Source organism: Cryptomeria japonica, unplaced genomic scaffold, assembly GCF_030272615.1.
Source record: "Cryptomeria japonica unplaced genomic scaffold, Sugi_1.0 HiC_scaffold_32, whole genome shotgun sequence".
NCBI classification, from domain to species: domain Eukaryota; kingdom Viridiplantae; phylum Streptophyta; class Pinopsida; order Cupressales; family Cupressaceae; genus Cryptomeria; species Cryptomeria japonica.
Window position 1 is genome coordinate 510,360 of NW_026728854.1, and position 19,641 is coordinate 530,000.

General features: G+C 63.7%; 4 non-coding genes across 4 annotated transcripts; all 4 read left to right on the forward strand.

Annotated features, from left to right (window-relative positions):
* The first annotated feature begins 281 nt into the window (after positions 1-281).
* Positions 282-400, forward strand: LOC131861759 (5S ribosomal RNA). The gene has a single exon (XR_009360790.1). It is a non-coding gene; the product is annotated as a 5S ribosomal RNA (ribosomal RNA).
* A 5,989-nt stretch (positions 401-6,389) lies between these two features.
* LOC131861760 (5S ribosomal RNA) lies at positions 6,390-6,508 on the forward strand. The gene has a single exon (XR_009360791.1). It is a non-coding gene; the product is annotated as a 5S ribosomal RNA (ribosomal RNA).
* Positions 6,509-12,497: 5,989 nt separating this feature from the next.
* On the forward strand, positions 12,498-12,616 carry LOC131861761 (5S ribosomal RNA). The gene has a single exon (XR_009360792.1). It is a non-coding gene; the product is annotated as a 5S ribosomal RNA (ribosomal RNA).
* A 5,915-nt stretch (positions 12,617-18,531) lies between these two features.
* On the forward strand, positions 18,532-18,650 carry LOC131861762 (5S ribosomal RNA). The gene has a single exon (XR_009360793.1). It is a non-coding gene; the product is annotated as a 5S ribosomal RNA (ribosomal RNA).
* The last annotated feature ends 991 nt before the right edge of the window (positions 18,651-19,641 follow it).

Genomic DNA, 19,641 nt, shown 5'->3' on the forward strand with positions numbered 1-19,641 from the left:
ACATGTGAGCGCAGGTCGTTGCGCCCGAGGTGGTGTGTGGGCACCGCGTTGCAGACGGGACACTGCACGCACACGACGCCCCGTCCAGGTGCACGCACGTAGGCCGGGCCGGGTGCACACCCGACGCCCTAGCAAGGTGCGCGCACCCGGGCAGGGCTCACACTTGGCGAACGGGGCGCACTTCGCGAGGGAGGGTGTGCACCTCGACGGGGGTGGGTGGCCGGGGTGGATTCGCACGTGGGTCGCGGTTTGCTAAGTACACACTGCGACAAGCTCATAACGGGTGCGATCATACCAGCGTTAGTGCACCGGATCCCATCAGAACTCCGCAGTTAAGCGCGCTTGGGCCGGAGTAGTACTGGGATGGGTGACCTCCCGGGAAGTCCCGGTGTTGCACCCTTTTTTAGTTTTTCGCCGGGCGTCGCAATGCTATTTGAATAAACCTTTTGCCCGTTTGCGTTCTCGTCGGGGCCGGGCCGGGCCGGGGTGCGCTGCCCGCACTACCGCGCGCGCGGGGGCGACACCGAGCGCGCACCCGAGGCGCCCCGAGCACACAGGCCACGGTGCAACCCGGGCGTTGTGCGCGCACCCCGGTGCGCCCGAGGTGCTGCGCGCGCACCCAGGTGAAATCGGTGTGCACCTCGGCCAGTGCGCGCTCGGTCGAGTCGCGCACGTTGGCCAAGGTGCACGGTGATGTTTCTTACTCTAAGGTTCCGCACCAGACGCCCGGGACAGGTGAGCGAAGCTGGGCGGGGCCGGGTGCGCGGCCGGGGCAGGTGCACGCAGCTGGAGAGAGCTTTGGAGCACACCAGAGGTGCGCACCTTGGAGCACACTTCGGAGCGCACCAATGATGCGCTCCATTCAAAAGTTTCCTGAAAAGGCAAAAAAAGTTGAGATTATAGAATTTCCCACTTGAGAGATTGTAAAAAAAAAAAATTTAAAATGAAGGAAACGCGGGTGCCAAGGTGTGCGCGCCCGGGTGCGCAGCCCAGCCAAGGTGTGCGCACCAAGGCGCCCACCCTGGCGAAGGTGCACGCAAGGTGCGCACCCGAGGCAAACCGGACAATTAACCCAACTTTCGACTTCGCGCGCACCTGCGCACCTTGGAGCGCACTTCGGAGCGCTCCTTGGTGCGCACCAATCTTGGGCACCTCGGAGTGCACCATGGCGCCCACCAAGGTGCGCACCCGGGGCAAACCGAGCTCCGACTTCGTGCGCACCTTGGAGCGCACGAAAGGTGCGCACCATGGCGCCCACCAAGGTGCGCAGCCCAGCCAAGGCGTGCGCATCAAGGTGCGCACCCTGGCGAAGGTGCGCACCCGGGGCAAACCGAGCTCCGACTTCGTGCGCACCTTGGAGCGCACAAAGGGTGCGCAACCCAGCCAAGGTGTGCGCACCCCGGGCAAACCGAGCTCCGAATCGTGCGCACCTTGGAGCACACTTCGGAGCCCTCCTTGGTGCGCACCGATGTTGCGCACCTCGGAGCGCACCCGGGGAAAACAATGCAATTAACCCGACTTTCGACTTCGTGGGCACCTCGGAGCGCTCTCGGGTTCGCACCTCGGAGCACACCGAGGTGCGCACCTTTGATGCGCTGCCTTCACCAATTTCCAGAAAAGGCAAGAAAACATTGAGAAGGTGTGCGCACCGAGGTGCCCACCCTGGCGAAGGTGCACGCGAGGTGCGCACCCGGGGCAAACCGGGCTCCGACTTCGTGCACGCCATGCTGCGCACCTTGGAGGGCCATGGTGCGCACCTTGGAGCACACTTCGGAGCGCTCAATGGTGCCCAACCCAGCCAAGGTGCCCACCGCGGCGAAGGTGCACGCGAGGTGCGCACCCGGGGTAAACCGGGCTCCGACTTCGTGCACGCCGCACCTTGGAGCACACTTCGGAGCGCTCCTTGGTGCGCACCAGGGCGCGCAACCCAGCCGAGGTGCCCACCCCGGCGAAGGTGCACGCGGGGTGCGCACCCGGGGCAAACCGGGCTCCGACTTCGTGCACGCCATGGTGCCCACCGCGGCGAAGGTGCACGCGAGGTGCGCACCCGGGGCAAACCGGGCTCCGACTTCGTGCACGCCGCACCTTGGAGCACACTTCGGAGCGCTCCTTGGTGCGCACCAGGGCGCGCAACCCAGCCGAGGTGCCCACCCCAGCGAAGGTGCACGCGAGGTGCGCACCCGGGGCAAACCGGGCTCCGACTTCGTGCACGCCATGGTGCCCACCGCGGCGAAGGTGCACGCGAGGTGCGCACCCGGGGCAAACCGGGCTCCGACTTCGTGCACGCCATGGTGCCCACCGCGGCGAAGGTGCACGCGAGGTGCGCACCCGGGGAAAACCGGGCTCCGACTTCGTGCACGCCGCACCTTGGAGCACACTTCGGAGCGCTCCTTGGTGCGCACCATGGTGCCCACCAGGGCGCGCAACCCCGCCGAAGGTGCACGCGAGGTGCGCACCCGGGGCAAACCGGGCTCCGACTTCGTGCACGCCGCACCTTGGAGCACACTTCGGAGCGCTCCTTGGTGCGCACCAGGGCGCGCAACCCCGCCGAAGGTGCACGCGAGGTGCGCACCCGGGGCAAACCGGGCTCCGACTTCGTGCACGCCATGGTGCGCACCAGGGTGCCCACCGCGGCGAAGGTGCGCACCCGGGGCAAACCGGGCTCCGACTTCGTGCACGCCGCACCTTGGAGCACACTTCGGAGCGCTCCTTGGTGCGCACCAGGGCGCGCAACCCAGCCGAGGTGCCCACCCCGGCGAAGGTGCACGCGAGGTGCGCACCCGGGGCAAACCGGGCTCCGACTTCGTGCACGCCATGGTGCCCACCGCGGCGAAGGTGCGCACCCGGGGCAAACCGGGCTAGGACTTCGTGCACGCCGCACCTTGGAGCACACTTCGGAGCGCTCCTTGGTGCGCACCATGGTGCCCACCAGGCCGCGCAACCCAGCCAAGGTGTGCGCACCAAGGTGCACGCGAGGTGCGCACCCGGGGCAAACCGGGGTCCGGCTTCGTGCACGCCGCACCTTGGAGCACACATCGGGGCGCTCCCGGGTTCGCACCGGCGTTGCGCACCGTGGTGGGCACCTCGGAGCGCACCGTGGTGGGCACCTCGGAGCACACCAAGGTGGGCAGCGAGGTGCGCACCTTTGATGCGATGCCTTCACTAATTTCCATAAAAGGCAAAAGAAAACGAGATTTTAAAATTTCCGTTTTGAAAGATAGTGAGAAAAAGGGAATGCTGGTGCCATCTTGAGCCCGCCCTGGTGCGCAGCCCAGCCAAGGTGTGCGCACCAAGGTGCCCACCCTGGCGAAGGTGCGCGCCCGGGCAATTAACCCAACTTCCAACTTCGCGCGCGCCAGGGTGGGAGCGCACCCAACAACCGGGCCTGGGAAGAGCCAATGCGAGAAACCCCACCAAACGCTCTGACAAAAAAAGAGGGGGCGCTCCAGTAACCCCGCTTCGGAGCGCACCCTGGGCAAACCCAGCCAGGGTGCCCACCCCGGCCAAGGTGCAGGCGAGGTGCGCACCCGGGGCAAACCGGGCTCCGACAACGTGCACGCCGCACCTTGGAGCACACTTCGTAGCGCTCCCGGGTGCGCACCTCAGAGCACACCAAGGTGGGCAGCGAGGTGCGCACCTTTGATGCGCTGCCTTCACTAATTTCCAGAAAAGGCAAAAAAAAGAGGAGATTTTAAAATTTCCGTTTTGAAAGATAGTGAAAAAAACGGAACGCGGGTGCCATCTTGAGCCCGCCCTGGTGCACAGCCCAGGTAAGGTGCCCACCCTGGCAAAGGTGCGCACCCGGGCAATTAACCCTACTTCCGACTTCGTGCGCGCCAGGGTGGCAACCGGGCCTGGGAAGAGCCAATGCGAGAAACCCCACCAAACGCTCCGACAAAAAAAGAGGCGGCGCTCCAATAACCCCGCTTCGGAGCGCAGCCGGGGCAAACCCAGCCAAGGTGCCCACCCCGACGAAGGTGCACGCGAGGTGCGCACCCGGGGCAAACCGGGCTCCGACAACGTGCACGCAGCACCTTGGAGCACACTTCGAAGCACTCCCGGGTGCCCACCGGCGTTGCGCACCGTGGTGGGCAGCGAGGTGCGCACCTTTGATGCGCTGCCTTCACTAATTTCCAGAAAAGGCAAAAAAAAATGAGATTTTAAAATTTCCGTTTTGAAAGATAGTGAAAAAAACGGAACGCGGGTGCCATCTTGAGCCCGCCCTGGTGCGCAGCCCAGGCAAGGCATGCGCACCAAGGTGCCCACCCGCGGTGCACACCCGGGGCAAACCGGGCTCCGACTTCGTGCAGGCCGCACCTTGGAGCACACTTCGGAGCGCTCCTTGGTGCGCACCATGGTGCCCACCAGGGCGCACCCGGGGCAAACCGGGCTCCGACTTCGTGCACGCCGCACCTTGGAGCACACATCGGAGCGCTCCCAGGTTCGCACCAGCGTTGCGCACCTTTGATGCGCTGCCTTCACTAATTTCCAGAAAAGGCAAAAAAAAACGATATTTTAAAATTTCCGTTCTGAAAGATAGTGAAAAAAACGGAACGCGGGTGCCATCTTGAGCCCTTCCTGGTGCGCAGCCCAGGCAAGTTGTGCGCACCAAGGTGCCCACCCTGGCGGAGGTGCGCGCCCGGGGCAAACCGGGCTCCGACTTCGTGCACTGCATGGTGCCCACCAAGGCGCGCAACCCAGCCAAGGTGCCCACCGCAGCGAAGGTGCACGCGAGGTGCGCACCCGAGGTGCACACCCGGGGCAAACCGAGCTCCGACTTCGTGCACGCCGCACCTTGGAGCACACTTCAGAGCGCTCCTTGGTGCGCACCAGGGCGCGCAACCCAGCCAAGGTGCTCACCCCGGCGAAGGTGCACGCGAGGTGCGCACCCGGGGCAAGCCGGGCTCGGACTTCGTGCACGCCGCACCTTGGAGCACACATCGGAGCGCTCCCGGGTTCGCACCAGCATTGCGCACCTTTGATGCGCTGCCTTCACTAATTTCCAGAAAAGGCAAAAAAAAAAAAAAAACGAGATTTTAAAATTTCCGTTTTGAAAGATAGTGAAAAAAACGGAACGCGGGTGCCATCTTGAGCCCGCCCTGGTGTGCAGCCCAGGCAAGTTGTGCGCACCAAGGCACCCACCCTGGCCAAGGTGGGTCACGGGGTGGGTCCTAGGGTGGGTAACGGGGTGGGTACTAAGGTGCGTGCCAAGGTGGGTCATGGGGTGGGTGCCAAGGTGGGCACCAGGGTGGGTGTGCACCAACCCTAGCCAGGGTAGGTCACGGGGTGGTTGTCGGGGTGGGCGTCAAGGAGCCAAGGTGGGTGGCAAGTAGCCAAGTTGCGTGCCAAGGTGGGTGTCGGGGTGGGTGCCAAGGATCCAAGGTGGGTGCCAAGGAACCAAGGTGGGTGTCTGGGTGGGTGCCGAGGTGGGAGCCAGGGTGGGTCCCAAGGTGAGTGCAAAGGTGGGTGCCAGGGTCAAGGTGAGTGCCAATGTGGGTTCCAAGGTGCCAGGGTCAGGGTGAGTGCCAATGTGGGTTCAAAGGTGCTAAGTTGGGTGCGAGGTTGGGTGCGAGGGTGGGTGGGTGCCAAGGTGTGCTAGGTGGAAGCCCGGGTGGGTCGGCATCCCATGGGTGTCGAGTTGGGTGCCTGATGGGTGCTTCTTGTCAAGTTTTAGTCGTCGGGACTCATTTCGAGCCTTAGAGGTCGTTTCTTGTCCGGTTGCCCTGTCTTCGACCTGGGAACCCAATTTTGGTCCTCGGGTCCCATTTTTTTTTGTCTCGCATCCCACTTTTGGCCTGTGGCCTTTTCGGGGTCGATTCTCGTTTTGGGCATCAGAGCATGTTTCTTCTCCTAAAACCCAATATTTGTTTATTAAGTCTCGGAACACATTTTTGTTCTCGTGGACCCATCATGGGTCTTGGAACGCATTTGTGGTCCTTGGGTCCCATTTTGCATCCCGAAACTTGTGTTTTGGTGCTTGATCCCTATTTTGGGTGCCCACCTTGCACCAAGTGCGCACCCGGGGCAAACCGAGCGCCTTGGTGCACCGGGGCAAGATCGAGCGTGCACCCGAGGCGCCCCGAACATGCACCAAGGTGCACTCGGCCCACATGTGAGCGCAGGTCGTTGCGCCCGAGGTGGTGTGTGGGCACCGCGTTGCAGACGGGACACTGCACGCACACGACGCCCCGTCCAGGTGCACGCACGTAGGCCGGGCCGGGTGCACACCCGACGCCCTAGCAAGGTGCGCGCACCCGGGCAGGGCTCACACTTGGCGAACGGGGCGCACTTCGCGAGGGAGGGTGTGCACCTCGACGGGGGTGGGTGGCCGGGGTGGATTCGCACGTGGGTCGCGGTTTGCTAAGTACACACTGCGACAAGCTCATAACGGGTGCGATCATACCAGCGTTAGTGCACCGGATCCCATCAGAACTCCGCAGTTAAGCGCGCTTGGGCCGGAGTAGTACTGGGATGGGTGACCTCCCGGGAAGTCCCGGTGTTGCACCCTTTTTTAGTTTTTCGCCGGGCGTCGCAATGCTATTTGAATAAACCTTTTGCCCGTTTGCGTTCTCGTCGGGGCCGGGCCGGGCCGGGGTGCGCTGCCCGCACTACCGCGCGCGCGGGGGCGACACCGAGCGCGCACCCGAGGCGCCCCGAGCACACAGGCCACGGTGCAACCCGGGCGTTGTGCGCGCACCCCGGTGCGCCCGAGGTGCTGCGCGCGCACCCAGGTGAAATCGGTGTGCACCTCGGCCAGTGCGCGCTCGGTCGAGTCGCGCACGTTGGCCAAGGTGCACGGTGATGTTTCTTACTCTAAGGTTCCGCACCAGACGCCCGGGACAGGTGAGCGAAGCTGGGCGGGGCCGGGTGCGCGGCCGGGGCAGGTGCACGCAGCTGGAGAGAGCTTTGGAGCACACCAGAGGTGCGCACCTTGGAGCACACTTCGGAGCGCACCAATGATGCGCTCCATTCAAAAGTTTCCTGAAAAGGCAAAAAAAGTTGAGATTATAGAATTTCCCACTTGAGAGATTGTAAAAAAAAAAAATTTAAAATGAAGGAAACGCGGGTGCCAAGGTGTGCGCGCCCGGGTGCGCAGCCCAGCCAAGGTGTGCGCACCAAGGCGCCCACCCTGGCGAAGGTGCACGCAAGGTGCGCACCCGAGGCAAACCGGACAATTAACCCAACTTTCGACTTCGCGCGCACCTGCGCACCTTGGAGCGCACTTCGGAGCGCTCCTTGGTGCGCACCAATCTTGGGCACCTCGGAGTGCACCATGGCGCCCACCAAGGTGCGCACCCGGGGCAAACCGAGCTCCGACTTCGTGCGCACCTTGGAGCGCACGAAAGGTGTGCACCATGGCGCCCACCAAGGTGCGCAGCCCAGCCAAGGCGTGCGCATCAAGGTGCGCACCCTGGCGAAGGTGCGCACCCGGGGCAAACCGAGCTCCGACTTCGTGCGCACCTTGGAGCGCACAAAGGGTGCGCAACCCAGCCAAGGTGTGCGCACCCCGGGCAAACCGAGCTCCGAATCGTGCGCACCTTGGAGCACACTTCGGAGCCCTCCTTGGTGCGCACCGATGTTGCGCACCTCGGAGCGCACCCGGGGAAAACAATGCAATTAACCCGACTTTCGACTTCGTGGGCACCTCGGAGCGCTCTCGGGTTCGCACCTCGGAGCACACCGAGGTGCGCACCTTTGATGCGCTGCCTTCACCAATTTCCAGAAAAGGCAAGAAAACATTGAGAAGGTGTGCGCACCGAGGTGCCCACCCTGGCGAAGGTGCACGCGAGGTGCGCACCCGGGGCAAACCGGGCTCCGACTTCGTGCACGCCATGCTGCGCACCTTGGAGGGCCATGGTGCGCACCTTGGAGCACACTTCGGAGCGCTCAATGGTGCCCAACCCAGCCAAGGTGCCCACCGCGGCGAAGGTGCACGCGAGGTGCGCACCCGGGGTAAACCGGGCTCCGACTTCGTGCACGCCGCACCTTGGAGCACACTTCGGAGCGCTCCTTGGTGCGCACCAGGGCGCGCAACCCAGCCGAGGTGCCCACCCCGGCGAAGGTGCACGCGGGGTGCGCACCCGGGGCAAACCGGGCTCCGACTTCGTGCACGCCATGGTGCCCACCGCGGCGAAGGTGCACGCGAGGTGCGCACCCGGGGCAAACCGGGCTCCGACTTCGTGCACGCCGCACCTTGGAGCACACTTCGGAGCGCTCCTTGGTGCGCACCAGGGCGCGCAACCCAGCCGAGGTGCCCACCCCAGCGAAGGTGCACGCGAGGTGCGCACCCGGGGCAAACCGGGCTCCGACTTCGTGCACGCCATGGTGCCCACCGCGGCGAAGGTGCACGCGAGGTGCGCACCCGGGGCAAACCGGGCTCCGACTTCGTGCACGCCATGGTGCCCACCGCGGCGAAGGTGCACGCGAGGTGCGCACCCGGGGCAAACCGGGCTCCGACTTCGTGCACGCCGCACCTTGGAGCACACTTCGGAGCGCTCCTTGGTGCGCACCATGGTGCCCACCAGGGCGCGCAACCCCGCCGAAGGTGCACGCGAGGTGCGCACCCGGGGCAAACCGGGCTCCGACTTCGTGCACGCCGCACCTTGGAGCACACTTCGGAGCGCTCCTTGGTGCGCACCAGGGCGCGCAACCCCGCCGAAGGTGCACGCGAGGTGCGCACCCGGGGCAAACCGGGCTCCGACTTCGTGCACGCCATGGTGCGCACCAGGGTGCCCACCGCGGCGAAGGTGCGCACCCGGGGCAAACCGGGCTCCGACTTCGTGCACGCCGCACCTTGGAGCACACTTCGGAGCGCTCCTTGGTGCGCACCAGGGCGCGCAACCCAGCCGAGGTGCCCACCCCGGCGAAGGTGCACGCGAGGTGCGCACCCGGGGCAAACCGGGCTCCGACTTCGTGCACGCCATGGTGCCCACCGCGGCGAAGGTGCGCACCCGGGGCAAACCGGGCTAGGACTTCGTGCACGCCGCACCTTGGAGCACACTTCGGAGCGCTCCTTGGTGCGCACCATGGTGCCCACCAGGCCGCGCAACCCAGCCAAGGTGTGCGCACCAAGGTGCACGCGAGGTGCGCACCCGGGGCAAACCGGGGTCCGGCTTCGTGCACGCCGCACCTTGGAGCACACATCGGGGCGCTCCCGGGTTCGCACCGGCGTTGCGCACCGTGGTGGGCACCTCGGAGCGCACCGTGGTGGGCACCTCGGAGCACACCAAGGTGGGCAGCGAGGTGCGCACCTTTGATGCGATGCCTTCACTAATTTCCATAAAAGGCAAAAGAAAACGAGATTTTAAAATTTCCGTTTTGAAAGATAGTGAGAAAAAGGGAATGCTGGTGCCATCTTGAGCCCGCCCTGGTGCGCAGCCCAGCCAAGGTGTGCGCACCAAGGTGCCCACCCTGGCGAAGGTGCGCGCCCGGGCAATTAACCCAACTTCCAACTTCGCGCGCGCCAGGGTGGGAGCGCACCCAACAACCGGGCCTGGGAAGAGCCAATGCGAGAAACCCCACCAAACGCTCTGACAAAAAAAGAGGGGGCGCTCCAGTAACCCCGCTTCGGAGCGCACCCTGGGCAAACCCAGCCAGGGTGCCCACCCCGGCCAAGGTGCAGGCGAGGTGCGCACCCGGGGCAAACCGGGCTCCGACAACGTGCACGCCGCACCTTGGAGCACACTTCGTAGCGCTCCCGGGTGCGCACCTCAGAGCACACCAAGGTGGGCAGCGAGGTGCGCACCTTTGATGCGCTGCCTTCACTAATTTCCAGAAAAGGCAAAAAAAAGAGGAGATTTTAAAATTTCCGTTTTGAAAGATAGTGAAAAAAACGGAACGCGGGTGCCATCTTGAGCCCGCCCTGGTGCACAGCCCAGGTAAGGTGCCCACCCTGGCAAAGGTGCGCACCCGGGCAATTAACCCTACTTCCGACTTCGTGCGCGCCAGGGTGGCAACCGGGCCTGGGAAGAGCCAATGCGAGAAACCCCACCAAACGCTCCGACAAAAAAAGAGGCGGCGCTCCAATAACCCCGCTTCGGAGCGCAGCCGGGGCAAACCCAGCCAAGGTGCCCACCCCGACGAAGGTGCACGCGAGGTGCGCACCCGGGGCAAACCGGGCTCCGACAACGTGCACGCAGCACCTTGGAGCACACTTCGAAGCACTCCCGGGTGCCCACCGGCGTTGCGCACCGTGGTGGGCAGCGAGGTGCGCACCTTTGATGCGCTGCCTTCACTAATTTCCAGAAAAGGCAAAAAAAAATGAGATTTTAAAATTTCCGTTTTGAAAGATAGTGAAAAAAACGGAACGCGGGTGCCATCTTGAGCCCGCCCTGGTGCGCAGCCCAGGCAAGGCATGCGCACCAAGGTGCCCACCCGCGGTGCACACCCGGGGCAAACCGGGCTCCGACTTCGTGCAGGCCGCACCTTGGAGCACACTTCGGAGCGCTCCTTGGTGCGCACCATGGTGCCCACCAGGGCGCACCCGGGGCAAACCGGGCTCCGACTTCGTGCACGCCGCACCTTGGAGCACACATCGGAGCGCTCCCAGGTTCGCACCAGCGTTGCGCACCTTTGATGCGCTGCCTTCACTAATTTCCAGAAAAGGCAAAAAAAAACGATATTTTAAAATTTCCGTTCTGAAAGATAGTGAAAAAAACGGAACGCGGGTGCCATCTTGAGCCCTTCCTGGTGCGCAGCCCAGGCAAGTTGTGCGCACCAAGGTGCCCACCCTGGCGGAGGTGCGCGCCCGGGGCAAACCGGGCTCCGACTTCGTGCACTGCATGGTGCCCACCAAGGCGCGCAACCCAGCCAAGGTGCCCACCGCAGCGAAGGTGCACGCGAGGTGCGCACCCGAGGTGCACACCCGGGGCAAACCGAGCTCCGACTTCGTGCACGCCGCACCTTGGAGCACACTTCAGAGCGCTCCTTGGTGCGCACCAGGGCGCGCAACCCAGCCAAGGTGCTCACCCCGGCGAAGGTGCACGCGAGGTGCGCACCCGGGGCAAGCCGGGCTCGGACTTCGTGCACGCCGCACCTTGGAGCACACATCGGAGCGCTCCCGGGTTCGCACCAGCATTGCGCACCTTTGATGCGCTGCCTTCACTAATTTCCAGAAAAGGCAAAAAAAAAAAAAAAACGAGATTTTAAAATTTCCGTTTTGAAAGATAGTGAAAAAAACGGAACGCGGGTGCCATCTTGAGCCCGCCCTGGTGTGCAGCCCAGGCAAGTTGTGCGCACCAAGGCACCCACCCTGGCCAAGGTGGGTCACGGGGTGGGTCCTAGGGTGGGTAACGGGGTGGGTACTAAGGTGCGTGCCAAGGTGGGTCATGGGGTGGGTGCCAAGGTGGGCACCAGGGTGGGTGTGCACCAACCCTAGCCAGGGTAGGTCACGGGGTGGTTGTCGGGGTGGGCGTCAAGGAGCCAAGGTGGGTGGCAAGTAGCCAAGTTGCGTGCCAAGGTGGGTGTCGGGGTGGGTGCCAAGGATCCAAGGTGGGTGCCAAGGAACCAAGGTGGGTGTCTGGGTGGGTGCCGAGGTGGGAGCCAGGGTGGGTCCCAAGGTGAGTGCAAAGGTGGGTGCCAGGGTCAAGGTGAGTGCCAATGTGGGTTCCAAGGTGCCAGGGTCAGGGTGAGTGCCAATGTGGGTTCAAAGGTGCTAAGTTGGGTGCGAGGTTGGGTGCGAGGGTGGGTGGGTGCCAAGGTGTGCTAGGTGGAAGCCCGGGTGGGTCGGCATCCCATGGGTGTCGAGTTGGGTGCCTGATGGGTGCTTCTTGTCAAGTTTTAGTCGTCGGGACTCATTTCGAGCCTTAGAGGTCGTTTCTTGTCCGGTTGCCCTGTCTTCGACCTGGGAACCCAATTTTGGTCCTCGGGTCCCATTTTTTTTTGTCTCGCATCCCACTTTTGGCCTGTGGCCTTTTCGGGGTCGATTCTCGTTTTGGGCATCAGAGCATGTTTCTTCTCCTAAAACCCAATATTTGTTTATTAAGTCTCGGAACACATTTTTGTTCTCGTGGACCCATCATGGGTCTTGGAACGCATTTGTGGTCCTTGGGTCCCATTTTGCATCCCGAAACTTGTGTTTTGGTGCTTGATCCCTATTTTGGGTGCCCACCTTGCACCAAGTGCGCACCCGGGGCAAACCGAGCGCCTTGGTGCACCGGGGCAAGATCGAGCGTGCACCCGAGGCGCCCCGAACATGCACCAAGGTGCACTCGGCCCACATGTGAGCGCAGGTCGTTGCGCCCGAGGTGGTGTGTGGGCACCGCGTTGCAGACGGGACACTGCACGCACACGACGCCCCGTCCAGGTGCACGCACGTAGGCCGGGCCGGGTGCACACCCGACGCCCTAGCAAGGTGCGCGCACCCGGGCAGGGCTCACACTTGGCGAACGGGGCGCACTTCGCGAGGGAGGGTGTGCACCTCGACGGGGGTGGGTGGCCGGGGTGGATTCGCACGTGGGTCGCGGTTTGCTAAGTACACACTGCGACAAGCTCATAACGGGTGCGATCATACCAGCGTTAGTGCACCGGATCCCATCAGAACTCCGCAGTTAAGCGCGCTTGGGCCGGAGTAGTACTGGGATGGGTGACCTCCCGGGAAGTCCCGGTGTTGCACCCTTTCTTAGTTTTTCGCCGGGCGTCGCAATGCTATTTGAATAAACCTTTTGCCCGTTTGCGTTCTCGTCGGGGCCGGGCCGGGCCGGGGTGCGCTGCCCGCACTACCGCGCGCGCGGGGGCGACACCGAGCGCGCACCCGAGGCGCCCCGAGCACACAGGCCACGGTGCAACCCGGGCGTTGTGCGCGCACCCCGGTGCGCCCGAGGTGCTGCGCGCGCACCCAGGTGAAATCGGTGTGCACCTCGGCCAGTGCGCGCTCGGTCGAGTCGCGCACGTTGGCCAAGGTGCACGGTGATGTTTCTTACTCTAAGGTTCCGCACCAGACGCCCGGGACAGGTGAGCGAAGCTGGGCGGGGCCGGGTGCGCGGCCGGGGCAGGTGCACGCAGCTGGAGAGAGCTTTGGAGCACACCAGAGGTGCGCACCTTGGAGCACACTTCGGAGCGCACCAATGATGCGCTCCATTCAAAAGTTTCCTGAAAAGGCAAAAAAAGTTGAGATTATAGAATTTCCCACTTGAGAGATTGTAAAAAAAAAAAATTTAAAATGAAGGAAACGCGGGTGCCAAGGTGTGCGCGCCCGGGTGCGCAGCCCAGCCAAGGTGTGCGCACCAAGGCGCCCACCCTGGCGAAGGTGCACGCAAGGTGCGCACCCGAGGCAAACCGGACAATTAACCCAACTTTCGACTTCGCGCGCACCTGCGCACCTTGGAGCGCACTTCGGAGCGCTCCTTGGTGCGCACCAATCTTGGGCACCTCGGAGTGCACCATGGCGCCCACCAAGGTGCGCACCCGGGGCAAACCAAGCTCCGACTTCGTGCGCACCTTGGAGCGCACGAAAGGTGCGCACCATGGCGCCCACCAAGGTGCGCAGCCCAGCCAAGGCGTGCGCATCAAGGTGCGCACCCTGGCGAAGGTGCGCACCCGGGGCAAACCGAGCTCCGACTTCGTGCGCACCTTGGAGCGCACAAAGGGTGCGCAACCCAGCCAAGGTGTGCGCACCCCGGGCAAACCGAGCTCCGAATCGTGCGCACCTTGGAGCACACTTCGGAGCCCTCCTTGGTGCGCACCGATGTTGCGCACCTCGGAGCGCACCCGGGGAAAACAATGCAATTAACCCGACTTTCGACTTCGTGGGCACCTCGGAGCGCTCTCGGGTTCGCACCTCGGAGCACACCGAGGTGCGCACCTTTGATGCGCTGCCTTCACCAATTTCCAGAAAAGGCAAGAAAACATTGAGAAGGTGTGCGCACCGAGGTGCCCACCCTGGCGAAGGTGCACGCGAGGTGCGCACCCGGGGCAAACCGGGCTCCGACTTCGTGCACGCCATGCTGCGCACCTTGGAGGGCCATGGTGCGCACCTTGGAGCACACTTCGGAGCGCTCAATGGTGCCCAACCCAGCCAAGGTGCCCACCGCAGCGAAGGTGCACGCGAGGTGCGCACCCGGGGCAAACCGGGCTCCGACTTCGTGCACGCCGCACCTTGGAGCACACTTCGGAGCGCTCCTTGGTGCGCACCAGGGCGCGCAACCCAGCCGAGGTGCCCACCCCGGCGAAGGTGCACGCGGGGTGCGCACCCGGGGCAAACCGGGCTCCGACTTCGTGCACGCCATGGTGCCCACCGCGGCGAAGGTGCACGCGAGGTGCGCACCCGGGGCAAACCGGGCTCCGACTTCGTGCACGCCGCACCTTGGAGCACACTTCGGAGCGCTCCTTGGTGCGCACCAGGGCGCGCAACCCAGCCGAGGTGCCCACCCCGGCGAAGGTGCACGCGAGGTGCGCACCCGGGGCAAACCGGGCTCCGACTTCGTGCACGCCATGGTGCCCACCGCGGCGAAGGTGCACGCGAGGTGCGCACCCGGGGCAAACCGGGCTCCGACTTCGTGCACGCCGCACCTTGGAGCACACTTCGGAGCGCTCCTTGGTGCGCACCATGGTGCCCACCAGGGCGCGCAACCCCGCCGAAGGTGCACGCGAGGTGCGCACCCGGGGCAAACCGGGCTCCGACTTCGTGCACGCCGCACCTTGGAGCACACTTCGGAGCGCTCCTTGGTGCGCACCAGGGCGCGCAACCCCGCCGAAGGTGCACGCGAGGTGCGCACCCGGGGCAAACCGGGCTCCGACTTCGTGCACGCCATGGTGCGCACCAGGGTGCCCACCGCGGCGAAGGTGCGCACCCGGGGCAAACCGGGCTCCGACTTCGTGCACGCCGCACCTTGGAGCACACTTCGGAGCGCTCCTTGGTGCGCACCAGGGCGCGCAACCCAGCCGAGGTGCCCACCCCGGCGAAGGTGCACGCGAGGTGCGCACCCGGGGCAAACCGGGCTCCGACTTCGTGCACGCCATGGTGCCCACCGCGGCGAAGGTGCGCACCCGGGGCAAACCGGGCTAGGACTTCGTGCACGCCGCACCTTGGAGCACACTTTGGAGCGCTCCTTGGTGCGCACCATGGTGCCCACCAGGCCGCGCAACCCAGCCAAGGTGTGCGCACCAAGGTGCACGCGAGGTGCGCACCCGGGGCAAACCAGGGTCCGGCTTCGTGCACGCCGCACCTTGGAGCACACATCGGGGCGCTCCCGGGTTCGCACCGGCGTTGCGCACCGTGGTGGGCACCTCGGAGCGCACCGTGGTGGGCACCTCGGAGCACACCAAGGTGGGCAGCGAGGTGCGCACCTTTGATGCGATGCCTTCACTAATTTCCATAAAAGGCAAAAAAAAACGAGATTTTAAAATTTCCGTTTTGAAAGATAGTGAGAAAAAGGGAATGCTGGTGCCATCTTGAGCCCGCCCTGGTGCGCAGCCCAGCCAAGGTGTGCGCACCAAGGTGCCCACCCTGGCGAAGGTGCGCGCCCGGGCAATTAACCCAACTTCCAACTTCGCGCGCGCCAGGGTGGGAGCGCACCCAACAACCGGGCCTGGGAAGAGCCAATGCGAGAAACCCCACCAAACGCTCTGACAAAAAAAGAGGGGGCGCTCCAGTAACCCCGCTTCGGAGCGCACCCTGGGCAAACCCAGCCAGGGTGCCCACCCCGGCCAAGGTGCAGGCGAGGTGCGCACCCGGGGCAAACCGGGCTCCGACAACGTGCACGCCGCACCTTGGAGCACACTTCGTAGCGCTCCCGGGTGCGCACCTCAGAGCACACCAAGGTGGGCAGCGAGGTGCGCACCTTTGATGCGCTGCCTTCACTAATTTCCAGAAAAGGCAAAAAAAAGAGGAGATTTTAAAATTTCCGTTTTGAAAGATAGTGAAAAAAACGGAACGCGGGTGCCATCTTGAGCCCGCCCTGGTGCACAGCCCAGGTAAGGTGCCCACCCTGGCAAAGGTGCGCACCCGGGCAATTAACCCTACTTCCGACTTCGTGCGCGCCAGGGTGGCAACCGGGCCTGGGAAGAGCCAATGCGAGAAACCCCACCAAACGCTCCGACAAAAAAAGAGGCGGCGCTCCAATAACCCCGCTTCGGAGCGCAGCCGGGGCAAACCCAGCCAAGGTGCCCACCCCGACGAAGGTGCACGCGAGGTGCGCACCCGGGGCAAACCGGGCTCCGACAACGTGCACGCAGCACCTTGGAGCACACTTCGAAGCACTCCCGGGTGCCCACCGGCGTTGCGCACCGTGGTGGGCAGCGAGGTGCGCACCTTTGATGCGCTGCCTTCACTAATTTCCAGAAAAGGCAAAAAAAAATGAGATTTTAAAATTTCCGTTTTGAAAGATAGTGAAAAAAACGGAACGCGGGTGCCATCTTGAGCCCGCCCTGGTGCGCAGCCCAGGCAAGGCATGCGCACCAAGGTGCCCACCCGCGGTGCACGCCCGGGGCAAACCGGGCTCCGACTTCGTGCAGGCCGCACCTTGGAGCACACTTCGGAGCGCTCCTTGGTGCGCACCATGGTGCCCACCAGGGCGCACCCGGGGCAAACCGGGCTCCGACTTCGTGCACGCCGCACCTTGGAGCACACATCGGAGCGCTCCCAGGTTCGCACCAGCGTTGCGCACCTTTGATGCGCTGCCTTCACTAATTTCCAGAAAAGGCAAAAAAAAACGATATTTTAAAATTTCCGTTCTGAAAGATAGTGAAAAAAACGGAACGCGGGTGCCATCTTGAGCCCTTCCTGGTGCGCAGCCCAGGCAAGTTGTGCGCACCAAGGTGCCCACCCTGGCGGAGGTGCGCGCCCGGGGCAAACCGGGCTCCGACTTCGTGCACTGCATGGTGCCCACCAAGGCGCGCAACCCAGCCAAGGTGCCCACCGCAGCGAAGGTGCACGCGAGGTGCGCACCCGAGGTGCACACCCGGGGCAAACCGAGCTCCGACTTCGTGCACGCCGCACCTTGGAGCACACTTCAGAGCGCTCCTTGGTGCGCACCAGGGCGCGCAACCCAGCCAAGGTGCTCACCCCGGCGAAGGTGCACGCGAGGTGCGCACCCGGGGCAAGCCGGGCTCGGACTTCGTGCACGCCGCACCTTGGAGCACACATCGGAGCGCTCCCGGGTTCGCACCAGCATTGCGCACCTTTGATGCGCTGCCTTCACTAATTTCCAGAAAAGGCAAAAAAAAAAAAAAAACGAGATTTTAAAATTTCCGTTTTGAAAGATAGTGAAAAAAACGGAACGCGGGTGCCATCTTGAGCCCGCCCTGGTGTGCAGCCCAGGCAAGTTGTGCGCACCAAGGCACCCACCCTGGCCAAGGTGGGTCACGGGGTGGGTCCTAGGGTGGGTAACGGGGTGGGTACTAAGGTGCGTGCCAAGGTGGGTCATGGGGTGGGTGCCAAGGTGGGCACCAGGGTGGGTGTGCACCAACCCTAGCCAGGGTAGGTCACGGGGTGGTTGTCGGGGTGGGCGTCAAGGAGCCAAGGTGGGTGGCAAGTAGCCAAGTTGCGTGCCAAGGTGGGTGTCGGGGTGGGTGCCAAGGATCCAAGGTGGGTGCCAAGGAACCAAGGTGGGTGTCTGGGTGGGTGCCGAGGTGGGAGCCAGGGTGGGTCCCAAGGTGAGTGCAAAGGTGGGTGCCAGGGTCAAGGTGAGTGCCAATGTGGGTTCCAAGGTGCCAGGGTCAGGGTGAGTGCCAATGTGGGTTCAAAGGTGCTAAGTTGGGTGCGAGGTTGGGTGCGAGGGTGGGTGGGTGCCAAGGTGTGCTAGGTGGAAGCCCGGGTGGGTCGGCATCCCATGGGTGTCGAGTTGGGTGCCTGATGGGTGCTTCTTGTCAAGTTTTAGTCGTCGGGACTCATTTCGAGCCTTAGAGGTCGTTTCTTGTCCGGTTGCCCTGTCTTCGACCTGGGAACCCAATTTTGGTCCTCGGGTCCCATTTTTTTTTGTCTCGCATCCCACTTTTGGCCTGTGGCCTTTTCGGGGTCGATTCTCGTTTTGGGCATCAGAGCATGTTTCTTCTCCTAAAACCCAATATTTGTTTATTAAGTCTCGGAACACATTTTTGTTCTCGTGGACCCATCATGGGTCTTGGAACGCATTTGTGGTCCTTGGGTCCCATTTTGCATCCCGAAACTTGTGTTTTGGTGCTTGATCCCTATTTTGGGTGCCCACCTTGCACCAAGTGCGCACCCGGGGCAAACCGAGCGCCTTGGTGCACCGGGGCAAGATCGAGCGTGCACCCGAGGCGCCCCGAACATGCACCAAGGTGCACTCGGCCCACATGTGAGCGCAGGTCGTTGCGCCCGAGGTGGTGTGTGGGCACCGCGTTGCAGACGGGACACTGCACGCACACGACGCCCCGTCCAGGTGCACGCACGTAGGCCGGGCCGGGTGCACACCCGACGCCCTAGCAAGGTGCGCGCACCCGGGCAGGGCTCACACTTGGCGAACGGGGCGCACTTCGCGAGGGAGGGTGTGCACCTCGACGGGGGTGGGTGGCCGGGGTGGATTCGCACGTGGGTCGCGGTTTGCTAAGTACACACTGCGACAAGCTCATAACGGGTGCGATCATACCAGCGTTAGTGCACCGGATCCCATCAGAACTCCGCAGTTAAGCGCGCTTGGGCCGGAGTAGTACTGGGATGGGTGACCTCCCGGGAAGTCCCGGTGTTGCACCCTTTTTTAGTTTTTCGCCGGGCGTCGCAATGCTATTTGAATAAACCTTTTGCCCGTTTGCGTTCTCGTCGGGGCCGGGCCGGGCCGGGGTGCGCTGCCCGCACTACCGCGCGCGCGGGGGCGACACCGAGCGCGCACCCGAGGCGCCCCGAGCACACAGGCCACGGTGCAACCCGGGCGTTGTGCGCGCACCCCGGTGCGCCCGAGGTGCTGCGCGCGCACCCAGGTGAAATCGGTGTGCACCTCGGCCAGTGCGCGCTCGGTCGAGTCGCGCACGTTGGCCAAGGTGCACGGTGATGTTTCTTACTCTAAGGTTCCGCACCAGACGCCCGGGACAGGTGAGCGAAGCTGGGCGGGGCCGGGTGCGCGGCCGGGGCAGGTGCACGCAGCTAGAGAGAGCTTTGGAGCACACCAGAGGTGCGCACCTTGGAGCACACTTCGGAGCGCACCAATGATGCGCTCCATTCAAAAGTTTCCTGAAAAGGCAAAAAAAGTTGAGATTATAGAATTTCCCACTTGAGAGATTGTAAAAAAAAAAAATTTAAAATGAAGGAAACGCGGGTGCCAAGGTGTGCGCGCCCGGGTGCGCAGCCCAGCCAAGGTGTGCGCACCAAGGCGCCCACCCTGGCGAAGGTGCACGCAAGGTGCGCACCCGAGGCAAACCGGACAATTAACCCAACTTTCGACTTCGCGCGCACCTGCGCACCTTGGAGCGCACTTCGGAGCGCTCCTTGGTGCGCACCAATCTTGGGCACCTCGGAGTGCACCATGGCGCCCACCAAGGTGCGCACCCGGGGCAAACCGAGCTCCGACTTCGTGCGCACCTTGGAGCGCACGAAAGGTGCGCACCATGGCGCCCACCAAGGTGCGCAGCCCAGCCAAGGCGTGCGCATCAAGGTGCGCACCCTGGCGAAGGTGCGCACCCGGGGCAAACCGAGCTCCGACTTCGTGCGCACCTTGGAGCGCACAAAGGGTGCGCAACCCAGCCAAGGTG